We start from the raw sequence: 23,752 nt of genomic DNA, 5'->3' as shown, positions 1-23,752 counted from the left end.
GTCAGTTTGCTGGTCTGGAGTATTCAGGTGTGTGTTGACACAATGCCAAGGAGGAAAGACATCAGCAATGATCTTAGAGAAGCAATTGTTTTTGCCATCAATCTGGGAAGTGTTATATGACCATTTCCAAACAATTTGAAGTCCATTATTCTAAAGTAAGCAAGATTATTCACAAGTGGAAAACATTTAAGACAGTTGCCAATCTTCCCAGGAGTGGACGTCCCAGCAAATTTACCCCAAGGTCAGACAGTGCAATGCTCAGAGAAACTGCAAAACACCCAAGAGCTACATCTCATACTCTACAGGCCTCAGTTAGCATGTTAAATGTTAAAGTTCATGGCAGTACAATTAGAAAACGATGGGACCAGTATGGCATGTTTGGAGGGGTTGCCAGGAGAAAGCTTCTTCTCTCTAAAAATAACACGCCAGCATGGCATAGGTTTGCAAAGTTACATCTGAACAAAACTCAAGACCTCTGGAACAATGTCCTTTGGGCAGATGAGACCAAAGTGGCAAAACCGGCATATCAGCATAAACACCTCACACCAACTGTCCATCACACTGATGGAGGGTTGACGATTGTTTTGTTTTGCAGCCGCAGGACCTGCTGGGCACCTTGCAGTCATTGAGTCGACCATGAAGAGTCAAATGTGAGGCCATCTGTCTGACACCTAAAACTTGGCTGATATCATACAACAGGACAATGATCCCAAGAACACCAGCAAATCTACAACAGAATGGCTGAAAAAGAAAATAATCAAGGCGTTGCACTGGCCCACTCCAGACCTCAACCTGACTGAAACCTCACTGAAATGAAGCTGTTCTAAAGAATAGTGGGCCAGAATTCCTCCAGAGCGATGTGAGAGACTGATAAAATCATACAGAAAACTATTACTTCAAGATATTGCTGCTACAAGCTATTGAATCATGGGGTGTACTTTCTTTTACACATGGAATCTCCATTTTGGCTTAATTTTTGTTAAATAAATAATGACACGTGTAATATGTCATGTGTTGATGTTCATCTGAGGTTGTATCTACCTAATTTTAAGGCCTGCTAAGGACTAGATTATTTTTTTATTTTGTCCTGATACGTAAAACCATAGAATTTAAAGAGGGTGTACTTTCTTTTTCACATGACTGTACTACAATTTATACATATATTAATAATAATTAATATTTCAAATTTTATAAAATAAAATAAGTTTGTCTTTTGAATGAAAAATAACAGACGGGAGTCTTCCTCTACTAGCCTATTCACTGTCGCTTAGCAACCAATACATGTAACAGTAGCAGCTCTGGGCATGTGCAAAGTGCAAATCTTATTGGTTGGCCGGTTTTGTTTGCAGTGCAAAAACTGTCGCATTGACGGCATGCGAACGCCGTTTTAAACATACGTTTTAACCAATTTAAATGTTTATTGGACCAAATTTTCACACCAAACATTTGTCTTGGTGTGAACAGGCCTTCAGAATTCCAATTGAGGAGGTTCATAAAACCTGGAGAAAACTAACCATTAGCATTTCCATTCATCTCATAGCAGTTTCTCGGCTGATTGAGGGAATTGTATCCAATTTGTATCCAAGCTCACCTCTCTTCCCAAACACATCCCACCATTTCCTTTCACTTTTCTCACTTCTACAAATCCCATTAAAGGCTTAAAAGGCCCATAAAATAGTAATAGTTCTATAAATCATGGTAGGCAGCTTCCCTAAAAGTTCCTGTTGCATTAGGGGAGACAAGTTTTATGTTATGGATGGAGTTAAAATTCTCTTGAAACATCATCCAGCTCTCACTCGATTATAAAAATCTACCCAAAATTTGATAAATGCACACAGTTAATAGTCCTCAACATCGTTTGCTCCAGCACTTCATTTTTCATGTCACTCCGTAGGATCTCTTGGCCCGGAGCGGAGGGGTGAGTCAGAACTCCCTCCACATCCTCCACATTCCTGTGGAGCCCTAGGCCTGAGAGAGGGCAGCCCCCTCGGATCAGCACGCCCGGACTCACGCTGACCTCCTAATGACCAGACTCCCCACTGGAGAACGCAGGGAACATTTGATCAAAAAACAACCTAATTCATCTCTAGTTCAAACACGAGCCTGATGCGAACTTGCACTCACCCTCCGTCAAGAGCTTTTTTACGAGCTGAATCCGTTTCAACTTGTGAAGCTTTATTCAATATACATCACAAAGCACTTTTTCCTTTACGAATGAGTTCCTCTAGAGGTCAAAGAGCCTTTTACGGCCCTTGTTCCAGTGAGGCATATCAGTGCGCCATTTAAACGATTGGAAACAGAGCGAGATGGGGAAGCTGTACTAAAGAGTTCAATCTAAAGCAGGCCTGGGTTTTATAAAGGAGGCTGTGACTTCACAAAGCTGCCTTTCATTCTCCCACGAAAGCACCAGCACCCTCAATTTTCCTCCCTGGAGGTCTGCGCGCTGCATTTTGTCATGTTGCGGATGCCGATCTACATCTATAGCTCTGTACTGAGTGCAAGAAAACTGAGCAAAGATTACTGTATTGGCCTTGTCAGGTGTGAATGCTCATGAACAACCCTTATAGAGGCCCCAAAGAATTCTGGGAACCCTGAGGTTCTGGGTGCCAAGTGATGAATGATTTGTCCACGGTGTTGTTGACAAGTTTTTAATGCAAAGCAAACTCAAATTAAACCCAAGGTATGGCTCAGGTTTCTCTAAGTCTATGGGATATTTTTCTTCTGTTTTATCATTCAATGGGAGAAAACCGTACAAAGTTTTGGCAGTTGTCATTATTATTCTTCTTGTTTGCTTTGAAGACTTTTCACAAAGCAACATAAACATCCCGTCTAACAGAAAAGTTAGTACAGTTAAGCCTGGATTCAACTTCCCACGCAACAAATATTGTGAGTGCGATGAGCACTGGCAAGTTTCCAGTGTCAAACGATTTGCCAGGCCACACTGAACGTGAAACTGCTGTGCGACGTGACAACTTAACAGCCAATTAGAAAATATTTGATGTTTAATTGAGTGCATTAGTGCCCGCCCAATTTTATATTTTTCCCATTCAATCACAGGTGAATCACAACATTACAAATTTCACATTTTCAAACCAGACAAAATGTTCAAGACTGTGTACATAAAGGCTTTAATAAGGGAAATAACTACAATCCCATGAAGCACTGTAAATGATTGTTAAAAATGACGTAGAGTCAGATATATATTTTTAAGGCCAATTACCCAATGGAGAAAATAAATCAGGTTTTTACTTCTTTTGGACTAATGAGATTTTTCAGTGGTGCGGAAATAGAAACAAACAATTGCCAAAATATGCTGTTTCTCAAACCATTCTCCACTTGAACTTGGTTACGACAAGGTGATTTCTTTTCAAATTAAAATAGGAAGATCTTAAAGGTTAAATAAGGGACCCACGCTTGGCGCACTATGGATACATTTGGAATTGGCCTGTGCTAACATCGCCATAAACCAACAAACTAATAGGTTTGCCAAACCTCATTACACTAAACTTTTTAAAAACCTCATATATTAGCCTGTTAAAGATGCATAATGCGGAATGTTGTAACAGTTTTGCCTTGCAGATGGCTTTGTTTCAGTTGTTTCATTATGATCTACTAAAGCAGCTCAACTTGAATTAACAAACATTAACAGGCCTCAAAGGGATAGTTCACCCAACAAAAAAAAAATTCTGTCATCGTTTACGATGTCCGCAATCAAACAGTTGACGACAGCCATTGACTTCAAAATTAGGAAAAAAATACTATGGAAGTCAATGACTGCCGTCAACTGTTTGATAGCCGACAATCTTCAAAATATCTTCTTTTGTGTTCAACAGAACAAAGAAATTCATACAGGTTTGAAACAACTTGAGGGTGAGTAAATGATGACAGAATTTTCATTTTTAAGGTTAACTATCCCTTTAAGGCCTGTTAATGTATGTTAATTCAAGTTGAGCTGCTTCAGTAGATCATTATTAATGAAACAACTGAAACAAAACCATCTACAAGGCAAAACTATTACAACATTAACAGCCTAAAATATGAGGTTTTTAAAAAATGTAGTGTTATGAGGTTTGGCAAACCTATTCGTTTGTTGGTTTATGGCAATGTTAGCACAGGCCAACTCCAAATGCATCCATAGTGTGCCAAGCGTGGGTCCTCGTTTCAGATCACAGCATGAGGCAGGTTATTTAACCCAGGGAGAGCAGCGGAGGAGGTGCAGGGGCCTGTTATCTTTAGAGGAGTGGAGAGTTTGAGTATTGACAGTAGCCTGGCTACTAAAACTGCTGGCAGACCCCTGCGAATAATGAGCCAAGTGGAAGCTCCCTTCAGCCCCAAAGCCGCCAAAAGCATCTCCACCAGAGATTCATCCCAGCCCCCCGCTGAAGAAAACACCAGCTGTACTCCGACAACTGGGAATAAATCGCTTTCTAGGGGGCGTTCAGGGAGGTAACCCCTTTCTGAGATGGGATAATGGTTTTATTAAACAGGATGACTTATTCATTTGTTTTTGTGAGGGATTTATTGTTGGAAAGAACATCTGTTTTTTTTAGTTTTAGTTACTGTACAAAATTTCTAACCAAGAAGAAGATCAAACAAATCAATGAATCGTTTAAAGTTGTGAACACACAATAAAAAATCTGTAAAAACAGACCTCAACGACTAGATTTTCTTCTGAGTGGCTGTTAGCACATTGTTATGCAGTGACTTGTGTGTTCTGGGTGGTTGTTAGAGCATTTACTGATCAATATTTACATCTTGAGTGTCAAAGGTTCAACGTAGCCACATTTCTAGCCTGCTTTCACAACCACTCAGCAAACACACTGATTTATGACTGATGGTGAGTGGTTAATTTAGTAACACTTTGGCTGAAGAGGCATTTCCAAACCAAATCCACTGCACATAAATTACAGCTACAACTAGGAGCCAAACACTGAATATTGCAAGAAAAATACCTGATGCAAGTAAAAATGAAAAATGCTAAACCACATGAACGTCAAACGTCGGATCAGAGGTCAGTCTTCCACCGTAACTCGACTCTCTCGTGAACGCGTGTATGGCCGTTACCGGAAGCCAGTGATTACAGTTTATAAAGTTTTAAATATGGGTATTTTTATTACAAAAACCCATTGTTTTCCTGCAGAAGGCATTTATTAACCCACTGGAGTCGTATGGCAATTGTGAACAGAAAAAAAACAAACATCTCTGGCCTGTTACATTATATTGTTTCATAGATGTTTGAATGCATTTAAAATGGAAATGTTTACCCACAGTGCATTTACATTCAGTGAAAGCAGGAGCAAAATCCACATGAACCAAATGAGATCTGTTGTGTTTTCCAACTAAGGCAACAGAATCAGCTTTGAGGGAGATGGAAAAATGAGCAGAAATAACAAAAACACAACTGCTCTGATGACCTCTACCCTGCCAGAAATAAGTCGGATCAAAGGGCGCAAGTTAAGTTTGGCTTGTCATATTTTGGACATGATAATGAAGGGTGGCAGGGGGCGGTGGAAACATAACAGGTCATCTCTGATTACACTGTGTGTCAATAGGTCAGGGGTCCTAAACCTGCCGGGTGAGGACTTCACTGCCGGCCGGTGCCACGAGTATGGAGCAGTCAAGAATCCAAGGACGTTTGATCTGGGATGGTCGCGAAAGGTCACGCCTGGCAGGATCTGACACACTCCTCTTGTAAAAACAAGCAGAAAGACAATTGCACTGACCAACCACACTGTAGAAACAAGGGATCCTAACAGCTTTTCTCCAAATAATTATTTCAATTCAAGTAGACATAACAGATACTTTCATCCAAATAACATTACAACTATTACTCTCACTGATGTTTAAGTACAACTAACCTTTACAATTGCAGCCAGTATTTTCTGTAACCATCCAGTAGTTTTATTCGTTATAACTTACGATTCAGGACTTCCAATGTTACAATCTAGTAGCAAAATAGCAATGTGCTAGGTTTGTTTGTGGATAGGTTAGATGTGTAGTAGTCTGAGAGTTGTACCAAGACAAATTCCTATCAACTTGTTGACATGGCAATAAATGTATTGAATTGAATTGAATTGAATTGAAACTAGATCTGAATGTTTCAAAAACTAAAGAGATGATAATTAATTTTAGTAGGAGAACATTGGCACTTCAACCTATTGTCATTAATAGCACACATGTGGAGGAAGTAGAGCAATATAAGTACCTAGGAACGGTTTTTGATAACAAGTTAAAGTTTGACCAAAATTCTGACGCAATTATCAAAAAGTCACACCAAAAACTGTTCGTGCTGAGAAAGCTTAATTCTTTTAATGTACAGAGAGTTGTTCTTAAGTCATTTTATAATTCATTTGTTGAAAGTATCCTGTCTTTTTCTTTTATTTGTTGGTTTTCATCATTGTCTACAAAGAACAAAAATCGGTTGCAGAGTATTGTTAACATATGCTCTAAAATTATGGGTGTTCCCTTACGAAGCCTTACATCTTATTACGAACAGCAGGTGCTGAGGATGGCTCATAAAATAATAGGAGATAGTACACACCCGCTGCATTTGGACTTTAAGTGGATGCCCCTGGGGCGACGTCTAAGGGCAATTAAATGTTCAACAAATCGCTATAAATTTACTTTTGTGCCTGAAGCAATATGTCTATGTAATAAATTTAGGTGATTTATTATTATTTTTATTTTTTTTAAGTATTTATGTATTTGAATGTATGTTATCAGTGTTTTATGTGAGGCACCATGTAAGCTCAAACTGATTAATAAACCTCTAAACTTATGTATTAACATCGAATTGGAGTTCGTGTAAATACAAATTCAAGCTGCAAAAAATGATAAATTAAGCAAATACATATTTTTTCTGTTTAAATAAACTGGTTTTATACAACTTAGTGCATCCCAAGTCATTATTTGTCATGCTAAATGCTAATGCTAATGTATGCAGAGAGCTCTCTGTTCAGAACCTTAAAATGGACACATTTTCTTGTCATCCACCAAAACCGACCTACAAACTGACAAATCTCAACACTTTCATGGACAGAAAGCTAAATCCAGAATCCAGAGAATGACGAAGCCACATAAGGGATATATTCTCAGCTAATGCTTGATGTACAAAATATGATGGCAGTTATTTTATTTGGCTTTGTTTCACAAGTTAACAAATATGAAGCTTTTATGAAGTATATTTTGTACTAATGTAACTTTGTAACACCCACATTACACAAGACTATTTGTCGCTGTAATACCACACTGATCGCATCCATATGTTAATACTGATTCAAGGAAATGCAATGATCTTGTGCATCCCATGAGAAGATCTCTATGTCTTTGCAAATCTGACTTTTGCAAAAGCAAACACTTAAGCAGAAGTAAAATTATACATGTTTATGTAGTACATTTGGTTTTCATCCTGTCATTTATTAAAAGTAGACCCATTCCTTCATTAAAAGCATAATCTGCTCTAGTGGTATAAACTTTACTATGTATGTTGAGGATATAAATATAACTGATTTTAATGAGTTAGCTGAAAGTCATAAGGACTCAATTAAAATATATATTTGACTTCATCTTGAAAGAGGGGATGTCTATCCTCTCAAAGAAAACTTTGCCAAATAAAACACTGTTAACCTGACTCAGTCTTGGTTGCATGATGATGAAAAGCATGTGATTTTTAACAGATGCTTAAGTAGATTGAGGCTGATATCCATTTGATAATAAAAACAGACATTATTCTTAATCAGAAAATTCCAGATGTACTTCCATTTTTAAACATGTTAATATCTTTTTCATGAAGCGACAGAGAAAAACAAAGTTTCTGCTCAAAATGATCTCAGATGCAGATCCCTGGTTCAGGAAGGAAGGATAAATAAATCTATATTAGGTTATACAAAGCTTCTTGCTGTGGATCTCCCCAGAGTCTTGTAAACCAAAAGAGCTCGAAAGACTAAAAATGTCATCTCCTTGTTTACCCAGACTCTGAAACAAGACCTCACTGTTTCAGTTTAATTGGCAGATTTGTTTAGCAAAGACAAATCTTCTTGAGTATACATATTTATACATAAGGGCTACGTAAGGATCAACTTCATTATCTCAGCAATATAGAGTTGGATGCTTCCAAGAGGGGGGAAGGGTTTAAATTTCTTACAGCAAGACTTTGCATGGACAAATAAACATCCCACGACATTCCTTAGCAACACAGCTATAAAGTGTCATGGCATTTGTGAGTTGAGGGTTTACAATTACGCAGCTGTTAAATGTAAAGCAGAGATCCTTTTGTTCATGTTCAAATAAACTGCAGCACAAATGCTGTAACACATCTGTTCCATACGGAAAACTTTAATTATATAGTGGATAAACACTATTCCAGTGTACAAAGCCCTTGATTATTAAAACACAGACATCAAAAGTGGGTTTATTCCAAGTCAGTAAACTACAGTCCTCAAACTGTAAATAGCTCTGGTTTAAAAACGGGGTGCTGAGCAGGTTTGTAGAAAACAGTCTTGAGGTGTTGGCTTACGCCCCTGATGGTTTTAAACTATTTATAAAAGGTGTTCAGAGCTAGAGATTTTCCACTTGACTTAAACTATAAAATGCAAAATAGTTCTAATAAAAGCCTAAACACATCTGCCCAAGTGAAAACATTGACAAGAGATGCCAGAGTCTATTTATAATTTAATTTTAGAGCTTGTGGTTTTACCAGTGGCAAACGCTGATGAAAGAGGGCTTTCAACAAGCCCTGAGGAAAGTCACGTCTCAAATCTTTGCTTGGCATATTTTTTTTCATTTTCTATGCTGCAATCTCCTCACATACAGTACAGAAACAAAATGGTAAAATAAACCAAATTTGGATTTCCTGAAGGAAATGGCAGCACTTAAAAGGCAGCAAAATAAAACGTTTTATGCAAAAATTATCCAAAAAGGAAGAAAGTTCTGTTCTAAAACCTAATTGGCTGCCTAATTAGTATTTTAAGGCGTCATAGGCACACTCACAACACAAAGCTTGTATAGAAACGAACATTATTCTACCTTTTAAGAGATTTAAACTAGATTCTTAAGCAGCAACTAGCTCATTGAAAATATTAATTTAAGATGGCAGGAGTCAAGAGAAATGATGTTTAATTTAGTAAGTGTCGATTAAAAGTCTATTTATGTGGGTTATGTATTTATGCATTTATGTATAAAACGTTTAATGCGTTTTGGTCGTTCATTTACACAACAATGCCGTTTTGAGGGCCTGAAAAAGCAAACTTTTGAAAACGAGTTTCAAAGTGCAAGTTTTTGAAAACGGTACAGTTATCAGTTCGGTGTAAACTACAAAAACGCGAATTTGTGAAAACGGTGATGTCATGCGCATGTGTATGACACCCCACAGAGTGAAGTTGCGGGAAAGCTTCTTTCCCTCCTGTCCTTCCTATGTTCCTTCTCCCCCCACTTCCTTCCCTTCACACATTCTTCTCTTCACAGAAAGATTAAATAAAAAATATAATGTTCTATGTCAATTCAAGTGAATTAACAGTCATGTTTGGTATCATTTAAAATGTCTCAATGTGACTGGTACAATGGTCTCATCTCCATAGAAGTAAACCAAACGGTAATAAGGGTTTAGAGATACTTTGCTTATTGGGTGTGCACTTTTTCCCAGTGTCCTTCATCCAAAATACCTCCTGTTCCTCGACAAGGTGTGATCTCCCTGTGTCTATAACTCTAGTCAATGCAAATTCCTATTGTAAGTTCATTCCCCACATTGGGGGATGTTTTGTCTTGGTCGGAGTACTTAAAGAAATTCTTCAAGAGGCCCGGGGCGATTTTGTAGCCAGATCAGCCTGTGATGCTGAATGTCCAGACACTCAGCATTGTGTATTTTTCTAATGTCAGGTACATATTTTACTCTTTATCTCTGATCATTTGATGTTATTGTATTGATTATCTTTGAATTGGATATGTAATTGGCATGATACACTTACCTGACTAACAATAAATTGTTACATTTGGATATATTCTGACTAACTCTGAAATTATTAACTCTAGTAGATTAAGGCTCAATCCCAATTCACCCCTTGGCCCTACCCCTCCGTTTTGCGCGTTCCCGTGAAGGGGTAGGGTTGTCTCGCTTCTCTTTTGGTTGGAGGGGGAGGGGTAGGGGGAAGGGCCAGATAGACCTTGAAACGAAGATTTTTCGGGACCACACTTCAAACGAAGGGGGATGAGAAATGTACCTGCATACACTGGCTAATCATTTTCTTTATGTCACATTCAATCTTGTGTTCATATTTACGGTCATGTTCTTCAAAGAAACGGTTGCAAAAAAATCACTAAAGTTCGTTAACAATATGACGCGTGTAAAAAGCAAAAGTTTGAAGCGAAGTGGACGCGCACCGCGCTAAACGCCTCATTCGCGCCGCAAGACCTCCAGACGCGCGTAAACGCGTCTTTACATTGACTTAACATTGAAATCACTCGCGCCTGACGCGCTATTCGCGTCCGGTGTGAACGCACCATTAGGCGTCGAAGATATCGTCATCTCCGTTGTTTTCTGCGAACTTCAGAAGAAAAATGCACACAAAAAAATAGCTGTAACTCACGCAATTGAGATGACTACAGCTGACGACGGCATCTTGGAAGTTTGTGATAAAACATTGCCGCATCTCCTGTGACGTAGGCACTAGCGACGACATATAATGACGTGTAACGGGTTTAGTAGTGGTGTCCATAGCTATGGTGGTGTCCCATTTCTTAGGGGAATATTTTCAATGCTTGGTTCTATGATAATTGTCGTGTTCTCTGGATAGATATAATCTTACCTTAATTAAGTGTGTTCAGATCTATGGGGACTAAATAATATATTCTATAATGAGCAAAGTGGAGTACAGCCGTCTAGGATATTAGTCAATCGCCTTTGTCTAATGACCGATACTGACAGGGATTGTTTTGACAACATTGCTGTCTGTACGCGAAAAACGCGAATGAAAAAGTTTTTAGTACATCGTTGTCGTGTAAACGTACCCTTAGACCAAAATGGATGGACAAACAACAGCCTAAACCTTCTTTCCAGGTTTTAGGGACCTGCATGCTCAGACCAGCTTAAACCAGCTAAGACCAGCAAACCTCCATAGGCTTGTTTATTTTCTTGGTTTTCAACAGGGACCATGACATGTGAACCCCACAAAAAAAGATGTCAAGAAAATGCTAACAATACTATTGTTTGTTCTAGAAACATTTAAGAGTGTGTCAAGCAAACATTGCAAATGAACCGTGACCACAAGCATGTGTTTAAAATAGTCCGGGGAGAAGTCTTATCTCTCTCAAGTGCCTCTAAAACACTGCACCCAAAAACAGGTCTCCCATGAACTGCGTTCGTCTGTAACGACTCTACCAGGCCTGCGTTCAGTCTACATTTAAGTGAGTGTGACAGTGGACTCAACGCAAATGCTTTCCAGCTTAACACACTTTAACTGGAAACACAATGCATGCTCTCAGCAATTTCTCAGAGACTTGTGATCAAACATTGGTCATGCGCAAGTCTGTTGGCAAACAATGCATGAACTGAGAGAGCACATGCTTGTGGTTGCATAAACAGACTAGCATGCGTTTACATCATCCGCCACCCAAATCTGACAGCACGGTACGATCCAGACGAAAATGTGCTGGCGGTTCAGTGCTATTTCCTTTCTGGCCTGTTATACAGGAAAGACTTAAGTACAGCCTGGGCTTTTCACACAGGTGCAGCGATAAGTAAGCATGTTCCATCCTCAAATGCAGCGGTAATAAATAAATAAAAACTTGGCTTCATTCCATGCAAATTTTGGGGGCTTGCCTTAGGGGCTGTAAAACACGTAGCCGCCGGAGCCAGTAATCTGTAGGTAATAATATAAAGCAGAAAAACATGCAAGGTAACATCATGATTCAATATAGACGTCTCGGATGGGTTCTGAGACTCACTGGAGCGTTTCCATTAGTAGACCGTGCAGGAACTACATAAATGTGACTGTGGGCATGATTTAGCCTCAGAGTTCATCTACAGTTATCCCTTTACAATGATAACCATCTTTAAACATGGACTCTATTAGCAGGTAATGAAATACAAAATGTCTGTATTCCTAAAATAAGAAAAATAATAGATTGCATTTGCAGTCCACAGAATGGAAGTACTGTACTCACCCAGTTCTGCTCCTTGGCACCAAGGCAAGCACACCCGGTGTGACGCAAAGCCAAATGGCATGTCAAATTGGCATAATTAGTATGATATAGTATGCTATTATGACCTCATCATTGAAGTACGCAAATATCGAACCACAGCCACAAGCTACATTGTGGCTGCAGCAGTAGGATGATTGGTAAAATTAGTAGAAATGGTTAAACTTGAATGATGGTGTGGTTGAAGGAGGGTTACATTACAGTTATTTCTGGACTGTTAGATCACCCTCATAAACCCTAATGTAGTGTCTAAATGGTTGGTCTATGCGGCTAATGTGGGGGAAGAAAATCCACGTCATCCATATCTTTCTGGTTGCAAACTTTCAAAGTGTCCTCATCAAGCTCAAAGGACCTGGCCTAGATTTATACAGTTCATATAAACCACACAACTGTATTACAAGGTTCAAGGGATTTTGTCCAGGGAAAGGTTGTCTCACCCCTTGCAACACATGTCCCAAGAGATTTAGATGCCATCTAATCCCAGTTACGATTATAAGTAAGAAGGTCTTCAGGAATTTAGACTTTTTTTGTACATGGCTCGGCATGGAGAGGATAAATTATGCATCCAACCTGGTTCCACTTTATTTCGATATTTCACTTTAGACATTCTACTAACTATGAGTAACTTTGCAACTTCATGTCAGCTAACTCTCATTAGAGTATTAGTAGACTGTAGTAGACTGTTAGGTTATGGTTAGGTGTTAGGGTTCGGGTTAGTAGAATAAGTTGACATGTAGTTGCAAAGTTACTTATAGTTAGTAGAATGTCTAAAGTGGACAATCGAAATAAAGTGTTACCTCTAACCTTTTATGCAACACTGCTGTAATTAGGAATGTTGAAGCAAGTTGGATCCTAAAATCTGCATGAAAGTGGTGCTCCAAGACCGAGTTTGGACACCCCTGGTCTAGACACATCAGCCCAACCCACTATGCCCGCCCACCCCGAGATCCCGTTTCCATTGGTTGAACTTTCAAATGATGTTGGAAAACACTGCGTCATGATCGCGACGTGATCAGATTCAGGAAGTCTATAGGACTTGGCTTTAGCCAATAAGCATTTCACATCACTCCGCGATCTATGCATTGTCTTATACTGCATTTGGCCTTGTTTGAGACCACCTGCTCTGAATAAAGACAGTCGATCTACTATGGTTTACTAAAGTTTTGCGAAGTTAATGGTGCCAAATTGTGGTGCAAAAGCATCATGTGTATACTGTGGAACAACGATCGCTTATGGGAATTTACATAAATTGACATCCCAGGTGTAATTCAGATTGTGGTTCCCATGTTCTATGCTGACAAAAGGGCAAAGTTAACGACCATCCGAATGACTGAATGGAGCTCTGGGAATATAGGGAAATGGTGACAGGTAGCTTTAGGAATGAGATAATTGGCCTCTGGTTTTGGATTTGAAAGGGAAACTAGATAGGACGCATAGTAAAAGCTTAAGAAACATGCCACGAAAGCATTAGTGAGGTAATGGCTGATGTTCCCACTAGGGCAATTGCAGCAGGGCGTTCTTAATTACAGTACAGCTGAATGCTTGACTTTAAATGCTTCAACTTTCACTGGCAGTCCAAACAGTAAGTCAAAGTAAGCTATGGTTACGGGGTGACATAATATCTGGCTTCTGTGTAAAACCCAGGGGCAGTGGTAATTGTTTTCAAAGCAAATGTGAATGTTCAGCCCTGACAGTTCTTGGGTGAGGCGTAAAGGAAAAGTTCACTAAAAATTAAACCATTGAAAATCTTCTTCCCTGTAGCTCTAAAATTTAATTTGGGGATATTAACATTTTGCACATTAAGTATCATTTGTGCCAAATTTTTGTGCCCTAATCATGGAACCGATGCAAATGAAATTCGAGAATGAAACTTTAGCCTGTACGCAATCTGCAGGGCTTTGCAGGAGGGTATTACGGATTTCTCAAACATGTCAAATCTCATTGAGGACTTCAGAAGTCTAAAGCTATGAGAGCCTCGGTGAACTCAAGGTAAAGAAGTCTTAGATTCTGGTGTATGTTCAGAACTGACAGCACAATGATTGAAAACACACTCAGGACACAAAATAACGGTTTCCAGCACTTCTTTTGTGCTAACATGGTGTGAGAATAAGCAATTAACTTGATGTGTAGGCCTCTGTGGCTCTGTTACAAAGTAGGGATATTCGCAGAAAAGGTCTTCTTAAGAAAAAAAAATACTGCCTGCAGCATCAATGAGATCACAAAGACTTTCGAACCTGGGATAAAGGTAGATCATGTCAACTCTGAGGTTTCCCATGACAGAGCATCCAGACCCTTTCAGTCAAGGTAAAAAATATGATAGAAACACCTTCTGGTTTTTTGCTGTATTGCAAAAAGCATTTGACAAAGCACTTCATATGCGTGTTTGAGCTAAAGGCACCTCACTATGAACAGGCTCCCATAGGCAGGACAATCACATAAATCTATAACATCAAACATACTATTTATATGAAAGAACAAATTAGAAAGAATGTTCAAAATGCAACATTTCCTATGGTGTAAATATACACTGAGCCGACTGGGAGACTTGACTATTAAGAGATTGAAGATAGATGAGACTACTTAATTTTCCTAAAGCAAAACGGTCTCAAACGGGTAATTTCATACTCACGCTCCAGCTCTTTAATCGATACCACATGCCAAACAACTCAATCAACGGACACACATGAGGCACATGTAACCCGTGAAGCGCCAACAGGGTCTGAGGATCACTATCAGCCTGACATCTGCTCTAAATGCCCACAGAATGGAACATATTTCATCATTGCCGCCTATAAAAATTCCTTCTTCATGAAGATATCCCCAGAGCCACCACGCAGAGCTCCCAACCACTCATTAAGATCTGTATTTGTATCACCGTTGGCCTAGTGACTGTTTGTAAGGTTATCTTTGGAAGGATCTGGACCAAATATTCATAGGTATCAAGCCAAACATACAGGTTCTTAAAACTTTAAATGAGTGGAAAGCCTTTAGGAAGAGCACAAATCAAATGCTTATTAATTATGCTCTGGAAAACTGTTACAGTTGGTTTTGAGTCAAAATAAACCCTATCCTCAGGTTAGCTGCAGCTGTCTGAAACACATGTCCCAATGCATTGCCTGTAATAATTACAATCGAAAGCACAAAGACCAATATGATTTAAATTTATACTTATTATTATTATTAGAAAATTAGAGTTAAGTCCAAAGTATAATTCTTTTTCCCCCCACGTATGCTAGGGTATGCGCACAGTCGAATGAGTATATATTAATATAATATATTATAAGTATACTCCACTTGATAGCTGAGAAAACGCAGGCTAAATTAAAGATTAGCTCATTATTCTTTATTAATGCTTAAATGAAAACACATTGGTTAGGGAAGTGAGGGAATTATTCATCTAAAAAATATGTTCCAGATACAAAATGTTCGGAAAATGAACCGTTGCAGCATCTGCAACTGCATCTGTACATTAATTTTGACTAGTTCCTCCGTTTGTCCAAACAAGCAACGATTGTGTTTACAGTGATGTACTTGCATGACTAATGTTCAGAGGTCCTTGGCTGTCAGTAGTTTTCTGCTGCTATATATGACCGCACAGATAAAATATACTTTAAATAGAACAAAAGTAACCTGCATCTCAATTCTTTGCCTTGACAAAAATACTCTATAGAGTTTCTCTGTGTGAAAGTTTAACATTGTAGACCATTCAAGAGTAGCCAGGGGAATAATTACCAATTTTGTGTGTAAAAAAAATAAAATAACATTTCATGGGTGTCTTGCATACACTTCGAGCTTGAACAAAGTCACTTCAAAAGCCAATAAGTGTAGGAAACTCCCTCTCTACAATTTACTAAAGTGATTTAAGAATTGTGGCGAAGAGGTGGGAACTGATTGGTGGAAACTCTTGTAAATTTCAGTTGAAAAAAACCTTCATGTCAAGAGTTGAGGAAAACAATGATTAAAGAGATGTTGAGCACTCCCATGACAAGAACATACAAGAAAATTAACAGGAAATACCAAAGTTACTTTTTCCACATACATTAAGGCCTGGAAAAACAAATGACATGATAATCCAAGTCTTTAGGGCAGTAAACACGGTAATATGGAACAGGGCCTGAGCTTACAGAGTTCATGAATCACACTTACTTCAGTTTCCACAGTTTAGATGTCGACGTCACAGTATCTATGAATGGGAGCCCTGTTTCTTTGACTACTGAACCAGCAGGCCAGAATGTGGCTTCCAGCAATTATACACATGAGTCACATCCTGAGTTTGAGTCTCCACATCATCCCAACTATTAGCCGACATCATCATCTCAGCAGACATGCTGAGACTACACACTGTCTGTGTTTAAAGTTGGTCTACCACAAGTGTAGGACTGTGCACTTTCATTTGTTAAATGATTCCAAACAAAAAGACAACCCTCCAAAAAAAAAAAAACAGAAAGGGTTCTATAAAGTAGTATTTGTCTATGCTCATATAACATAAATCTTGACCATGTAAAGCCTGACTTATGAAATAATACTATTTTTTTATTTATTTTTTTATGGATCAGTTTATTGAACCTCTAGACAAATATATTATATATATTTTTTTTTTTATAAAAAAAAAGTTTTCATGCGTTTCATAAGTTTTCATATGCTTTTATGGCACATATAGTATGATTTATTGAGAAAATGGAGCTCAAACTCAAGGAGGAAAAAAAATTTTTTCAGAGGCTCAAAATAAGCAGAAATGCAATTTGGTGCAGATGCTGATATTTATTTGGCCAAAAATGAAAACACATGACGGCTTGCAATGTGAATCAATGAGATCTTTATAACAATATAGGCAGAAATCAAACCAGTAAAGGTTTGATCATATTGATCATTTAGAAGACTTTTTGCATATAAAATATGATCCAGTAGGCCTCCATATCTGTCTGATCTACTTTACTTTTACCACCCTGCCCGGTCCCTTAGATCAGCTGAACTTGGTTTATTGTCCATCCCTCATTTCTGGTTGTCTACTGTAGGTGGAAGGTCATTTAGTGTTAATGCTCCTAAATTATGGAATTCACTACCTCTTACACTTTGTAATATCTTCTTCTTTTTCTTCTTCTTTGGATACAATATGCAGTGCTAGATTTATAGGTCAATTACAAATAAAATTGTCCAACAAAAACACAACAATGTTTCCAAATATTCCAACACTGGAGAGGCTATGAGGTTTATTTATGTAGCAAACCTGAGATCCCCTCCGCTTTTAGGCAAATCCCACAAGATTAAATACACGAGTGAGTGAAAGTGCAGGGCAAAGTGATTAGAGTGCCAATAATTTATCCAGTGTCTCCATCAGCCAACAATGGAGTAGTGTACTTTACCCCCTCACCATACAACTGACCTTCAGTAGAGATCTGAGAGTTGAGACTGAGATCAGGCCTCCCCATAGGGCCGTCTAAAGATCTCGAGCAATTGTCTTAAATTTAGGCAAATGAAAGAAACGGGAAGATCTGTCGGTTATGTAAATTTAAAACCAACTAAAGAACAGAAGAAAACAAACTTCAAAACTGGTTCCTAGTGAATGAATGCAGCAAATAAGCACATAACATATATATTTTAATGCCAATAAAATGAGAATAGAAAAATGGTCTCATCTGCAATAAAACTGTGAAATTACTTGAATAGGATTATGTTTGTGTCCAAAAAAACACATGGCTGATCGTTTTTCCATTCAAAATGTGCCATCCTTCTTTCCAACAGTCCTCTACGTCCCCGTACAACAGCACACTAGCATTCCGCTCAGGTACTTGTTGACGCCAATGTGAGCAATAACTTACTGTGGAGGCGTCCTATTACAAACAGATGCGGTGGATGTAGTGGAGTCTGTTCTAGGTCAGTGCAGGGTCGTGGAAGTTAAAGCCAACCTGCTCGCCATTTATGAAAGAGGCAATAAAGAGGTTTTGTAGACGTGAGATTAGTGAGATTATCTTAAAGGGATAGTTCACTCAAAAATGTAAATGATGTCATCATTTACTCACCCTAATGCCGTTCCAAACCCATAAGACTTTCGGTCATCTTCGGGAACTCAAATGAAGATCCCTTCATTGACAGTCTACGCAACTACCCCTTTGACACTTCAAAAAGATCATAAAGAGATCGTAAAACTAATCCATAAGAATTTAACTGTTTAGTCCAAATTTTCTGAAGAGACACAATCGCTTTTTATGATTAACAGATTGAATTTAGGCTTTTATTCACATAAAAACGTTCATCAACTCACACATCAGTTATAGTAAACGGAAGCTCAAGCATGACGTGTGAGAACCAATGAGATTTATTCTCGTTATGCAGCACATTTGAGCTTCTGCAAGAACCAATGAGGTTCATTCTTGTGTTACGCAGCACGTTTGAGCTTCAGCAAGAACCAATGAGGTTCATTCTTGTATTACGCAGCACGTTTGAACTTCTGGAAGAACCAATGAGGTTCATTCTCTTGTGTTATGCAGCACGTTTGAGCTTCCGCAAGAACCAATGAGGTTCATTCTCTTGTGTTACGCAGCACGTTTGAACTTCTGGAAGAACCAATGAGGTTCATTCTCTCGTGTTACGCAGCACGTTTGAGCTTCAGCAAGAACCAATGAGGTTCATTCTCTTGTGTTACGCAGCATGTTTGAGCTTCCTCAAGAACCAGTGAGGTTTGTTCTTGCACATCAAGCAAGTTCGGTTGATCTTCTGTTTATGTCCGCTGATCAATGTTTATATAAAAGCCTAAATTCAATCTGTTAATCATATAAAGCGATTGTGTCTCTTCAGAAAATTTTGAATAAACTATTCAATTCATATGGATTAGTTTCACAATCTCTTTATGAACTTTTTGAATCATCAAAGTGGTAGTTGCGTAGCTGCCAATGGAGGGACAGAAATATCTCAGATTTCCTCAAAAAGATCTTAATTTGTGTTCTAAAGATAAACAAAGGTCTTACGAATTTGGAAAGACATGAGGGTGAGAATGAATGATAGAATTTTTTTTTCTGGTTGAACTAACCCTTTAAGAAAGAAGTAGTAGATTATACATAAAGGTTTTCTTTCATCAGTGGAACACAAAAACACATGTTTTTCTGCATGTTTGCGCAGCTCCTTTGAATATAATGGAAACATCATTAATCAGTGGCTGTCAAGCTTAAAAAATGACAAAGAAAAGTACAAGAAAAAGTTTGCTTGACTCATGCGCTATATTCCAAGTCTTCTAAAGCCAAGCAATAGGAGACCAAATCTAATTTGCACTTCTGCATATTTTTGGCATATTAAGAAAATAGAACATCAATGACATGTATGGCTACATAAGATATGTTATATAATGCATAAGTAATACAGACTTTTATCTATAATACCATGCTTTTATGGTACCTTTTCTGTCTGTTTTGAAGCCTTGTGAAAAAGAAGTACACTTAAGCATGTACTTTTAAAAAGAATACTTATTACAAAATGAATATACTTTAATACATTAACTTCAAATGTAATATCAAATAAGACACATGCAGTTAAAATGATAACCAAGTACTTTAGTCAACATGCACTTCTTTAAAGCATGATCAAAAAGATCATTCAAACATTGGGATTTAAATGTTCTTTAAAGTAAAGCTTTTAATTAAAAGGTGCACTTTTTAAAACTATATTTAAGTGTGTTAAGAAACATAGTACAAGTACACTTAAGAGGCCCTTATTCCATCAACATGATCTTATCTGCAAGATCTGAAGTACACAAGTGCACATTCAAAAGAATTAAGCGCACTTCTTATTCACAAGCCCCTGGTGTTAATATGGTTTATGGAAAAGAGCAGCGTGAACATTCTGCAAAAATATTTTTAATGTTTGGGTGAACTATTCTTTTAATCTGCCAGACACTGTACACTTTAACTACACAAAAAGTTTAGAGGGGACTCCCCATGTCTCAACTGTCCAAAATAGAAACAATTTCCTCTTCAATGGCACACGTGCGACACACGCAGAGCTATTGTTTTGATGGATTTCCTGCCACTTCTCTATGCAGGCAGAAGCTGACTCCAAAAAATCAAGTTTACAGCAAAGGCTACAAACATTATGTTTACTCCAGTGAATAAATTTACTTTGACAGATAATGAAATCCCTGTGGGACCATTTACTTGACCATTTACTTCATTAACTATGATGGTTTTTTTCATGTTACTAAAACATACTAAAACATACTAGATAAATATTTGTAATGTTAAACACTGTTCTTCATAGACTCATATAGATGGAAACCATAATTTCATTCAAAATAAGTGCAAGAGAAGCCAAGAGTGATAGAGGAACACTGTTCCAGACTGCAGACAGCCATTTGTCAGAGCAAACAGATGTTGCTTTGGCCGCCGCATCCCACTTTCCACACTTTCTCAGGCTTTGCCAAAATTCCCCCAAGAGTCCTTTCATTCATCGGCTTTGCCCAACAGCTCTGGGTCTTTCCTGTGACCCCGCAGGACTCCTAAAACCAGAGCAATGGAGAAGCTTTATGGAGAAGCATTATGTCCGACACAGTTTTATGTGGGACTAAATCAAAGAAGATCCACCGATAAGGGACTAAAAAAGTCAAATATGCGACGTAAATCAAGATTAACGAGAACGGACGCAGAGTCGAAGACTTGCATATCTGCGACCTGTTGTTCATCTCCACTCTCCGTCTAGCGCAAAACTTTGGCCCTGTGATCTGGAAAATACAACCCCCATGAGATACACATCTGGCTCAATGAAGCAGCTTGCCTTTGCAGAATTTGCAGTCTCTTGGAAGCGCACGCAATTCAGTGGTCATGTTTTCTTCTTGGTAATCCCAGGCATGGCCATTTATTGTGCAATGAAATAAGGCAACGTGCCCATACATTCCTGCTGTGCTGTTATCCGCTTACGAGTCGGTCATCCAGAAAATGTTTGGCAGAGGAAGTGCCATGCTGTCTGGCTGAGCATGTTGATGGGCACGAACCGAACGTGTAGTGGCTGGGGAAACCTGACACACTCACACACACTCTCTTTCCAGGCAACGCAGGTGCACCGTTTGCTTAGTAGGCTACACAAGCACTTGCTTAGCTAGAATGAAGCGCTTGGGTAGTCACATCGCTTATCTATAGGAAAATATATACGACGGGTTCAATTACGTTATATTGGATTGTGCTGGGTTGATTACAAAGAAAATGGTAGAAAGACAATGCTGCCAAAGCACAATTCACAAGGCGTTTCCATGATGTTATCTGTCCTAACATTGGTGGGACCACAATAGATATGGGTTGGGCTTTGAGAGTTTCTGAAAAGACTGAAAGACAATAACAGTAACATTGAGGTCACAGATAGAACAGTAAACTTGTGAGTATCAAAATAGGACATACTTTTGGAGACACAAAAAACTGATAAAAAATAACAAAATAGAATGTCCTTTTAATTATACAGGTGAACTGGTCTACTGATAAAAGTGGGAAAGGCATAGGCTTTTAAGCATACAAGTTAGATATAGCCCGAGATAAAGATTTAAATAATAATAATAATAATGTTGTCAATATTATGAATAATAAAAGTTTTTATTATTAAGGATTATGTCAATTAGATATAGCCCAAAACATTTAAATAATTAAATTAATTTTCAAAAAAATAGCAATATAATGGCTTACATATTATTATTAAATGTTTTTATTGCATTGTCAAATGATTATTTAGTAAATAATGTGTTGGTTTAAGAGTTAGATACAGCTCAAAGAATAATAATAAATTAATAGAATTGTATTATTATTACAAATAATTAGAATTAATTATAAATAATAAAGGTTTGTATTGCAGTGCTATGATTATTTAGTAAGTACTGTCTTGAGATAAAACAATTTTAAATCTGTTATTGCATAAAAGTTGTTTGACTATAAATAATCATAAAATATTGGTTGTTATTAAAAGAATATTTAATTTTGAGACAAATATCACTGAAAACAATCATAAGTTTGGCAAGTAAGTCAGATGATTCACTAACCGCTGTTACTGATTCAGTGAAGGATTCGTCAGGCAGATTCAAATTGGTAATTCCTAAGTTAGTGAGTCATTTTGAACAATTCAACTGACTCATAAGAGTCATTTGCGCCTGAATCGAACTACAGACCATGTGCAATTTGTTTTTACGTGAGCCTGCAAGCTCAACTCAGTATAAGATGTGATTTTGCATGATTATTTTGCCGCACTTTCTATTTCGCTTAACACATGACAGATCTGACAGGACATTCTTGCTGAGCTTTGATCCTTCTCTGATTGGACTTGTTGATTAAAAACTAACTAACCAATGACAGAGCAACAGGGGTGACTGCTGGCACAAAACTCCTCCATTCATAACCCAAAACAAGCTGGTGCCTTTCCTTTAAGAACAGCAAACACACTTTAAGAAAAATATTTGCCTAGATAAATACTGATTGACCCAGGAAAACAAACACACAAGCTTGTCAATGAAGTAACAGTTGGCGTCTGTGGCCCCTGCTTCCAGGCCGAAAAGCCTCTTTATGCCAGGATTATGATGGGAAAGAGGGCTGTGTGGTTAAAATTTCAAAGAGCGGTGGAATGTTTTACAAATATCACCCCATATATACACACATAGACATCTCTTTATGACATTCAACGACCTGGAGTGCTGACAGGAATGTGTCTGATCTCTCGCCCTGGTCATCGTAGAACTGTGCCGACTTCATCTACTGAGTTCTAGCGCTTTTCTTTTTAATCTCTCCCTGGGCAAAGGCACATGTCTGATTTGGCTAGAATAGCCCGCTGCTCCCAGAATGTCACGCTCTGGTCCCATCGGTCTTGACTGCCAGCTAAGAGCTGTTCTAAATATCTCAATCTTTTTAGGATTTTAAGGGTTACAACATACAAAATGCAGAAGGTTTGTCTATGCGGTCTTCTGTGTATTCCTTTCTTTATGTGAACCTATTCTGCCTCTTTATATTTAAAGGGATATTTCACCTAAAAATGAAAATGATCCCATAATTTACTCACCCTCAAGCCATCCTATATGACTTTCTTCCAAACACAATTGCAGTTATGTTTAAAAATATCCTGGCTCTTCCAAGCTTTATTATCAGAGTGAATGCACTGTACGTCATGCGTCAGGTCAGAGGTCACTCTTCGGCCGGAACCCAGTGATTAGAGTTTATAAAGTTATAAATATGGATATTTTTCTTACAAAAATGTATCACTCCGCTTCAGAAGGCCTTTATTAACCCCCTGGAGCTGTATGGATTACTTTTATGATGGATGGATGCGCTTTTTTTTGGCTTAAAAAAAAAAAGGTACCATTAACTCACATTATTAATCTTGGTAGAGCCAGGATGTTTTTTTAATATAACTCCAATTGTGTTTGGCTGAAAGAAGAAACTCAAATAGTACACCTATATTGGCTAGAGGGTGAGTATATTATGGGATAATTAAAATTTTGGGGTAAACTAACCCTTTAATAAATTAAAAAATCAAAGCTCTGGATTTACAATATGGTCATGTTTGAAAGGCTAAAAGGTGTCAAATACCTCATAAAATTTACTGCTAT

The 23,752-nt window shown here is 38.1% G+C and overlaps 1 protein-coding gene and 1 long non-coding RNA gene across 2 annotated transcripts in view; one reads left to right on the top strand and one right to left on the bottom strand.

The window, feature by feature from the left end:
* Positions 1 to 23,752, bottom strand: part of p3h2 (prolyl 3-hydroxylase 2) — a 49,046-nt gene that overhangs the window by 23,837 nt on the left and 1,457 nt on the right. The window lies entirely within an intron of this gene.
* LOC309476766 lies at positions 18,528 to 21,815 on the top strand. Its single transcript, XR_014198348.1, has 2 exons — positions 18,528 to 18,657; positions 18,764 to 21,815. It is a non-coding gene; the product is annotated as an uncharacterized lncRNA (long non-coding RNA).

The sequence above is a fragment of the Leuciscus leuciscus genome (assembly GCF_965113295.1).
Source record: "Leuciscus leuciscus genome assembly, chromosome: 15".
In the NCBI taxonomy this organism is placed as follows: domain Eukaryota; kingdom Metazoa; phylum Chordata; class Actinopteri; order Cypriniformes; family Leuciscidae; genus Leuciscus; species Leuciscus leuciscus.
The sequence above is the reverse complement of the archived record's forward strand: the minus strand, read 5'-3'. Positions and strand labels throughout refer to the sequence as shown.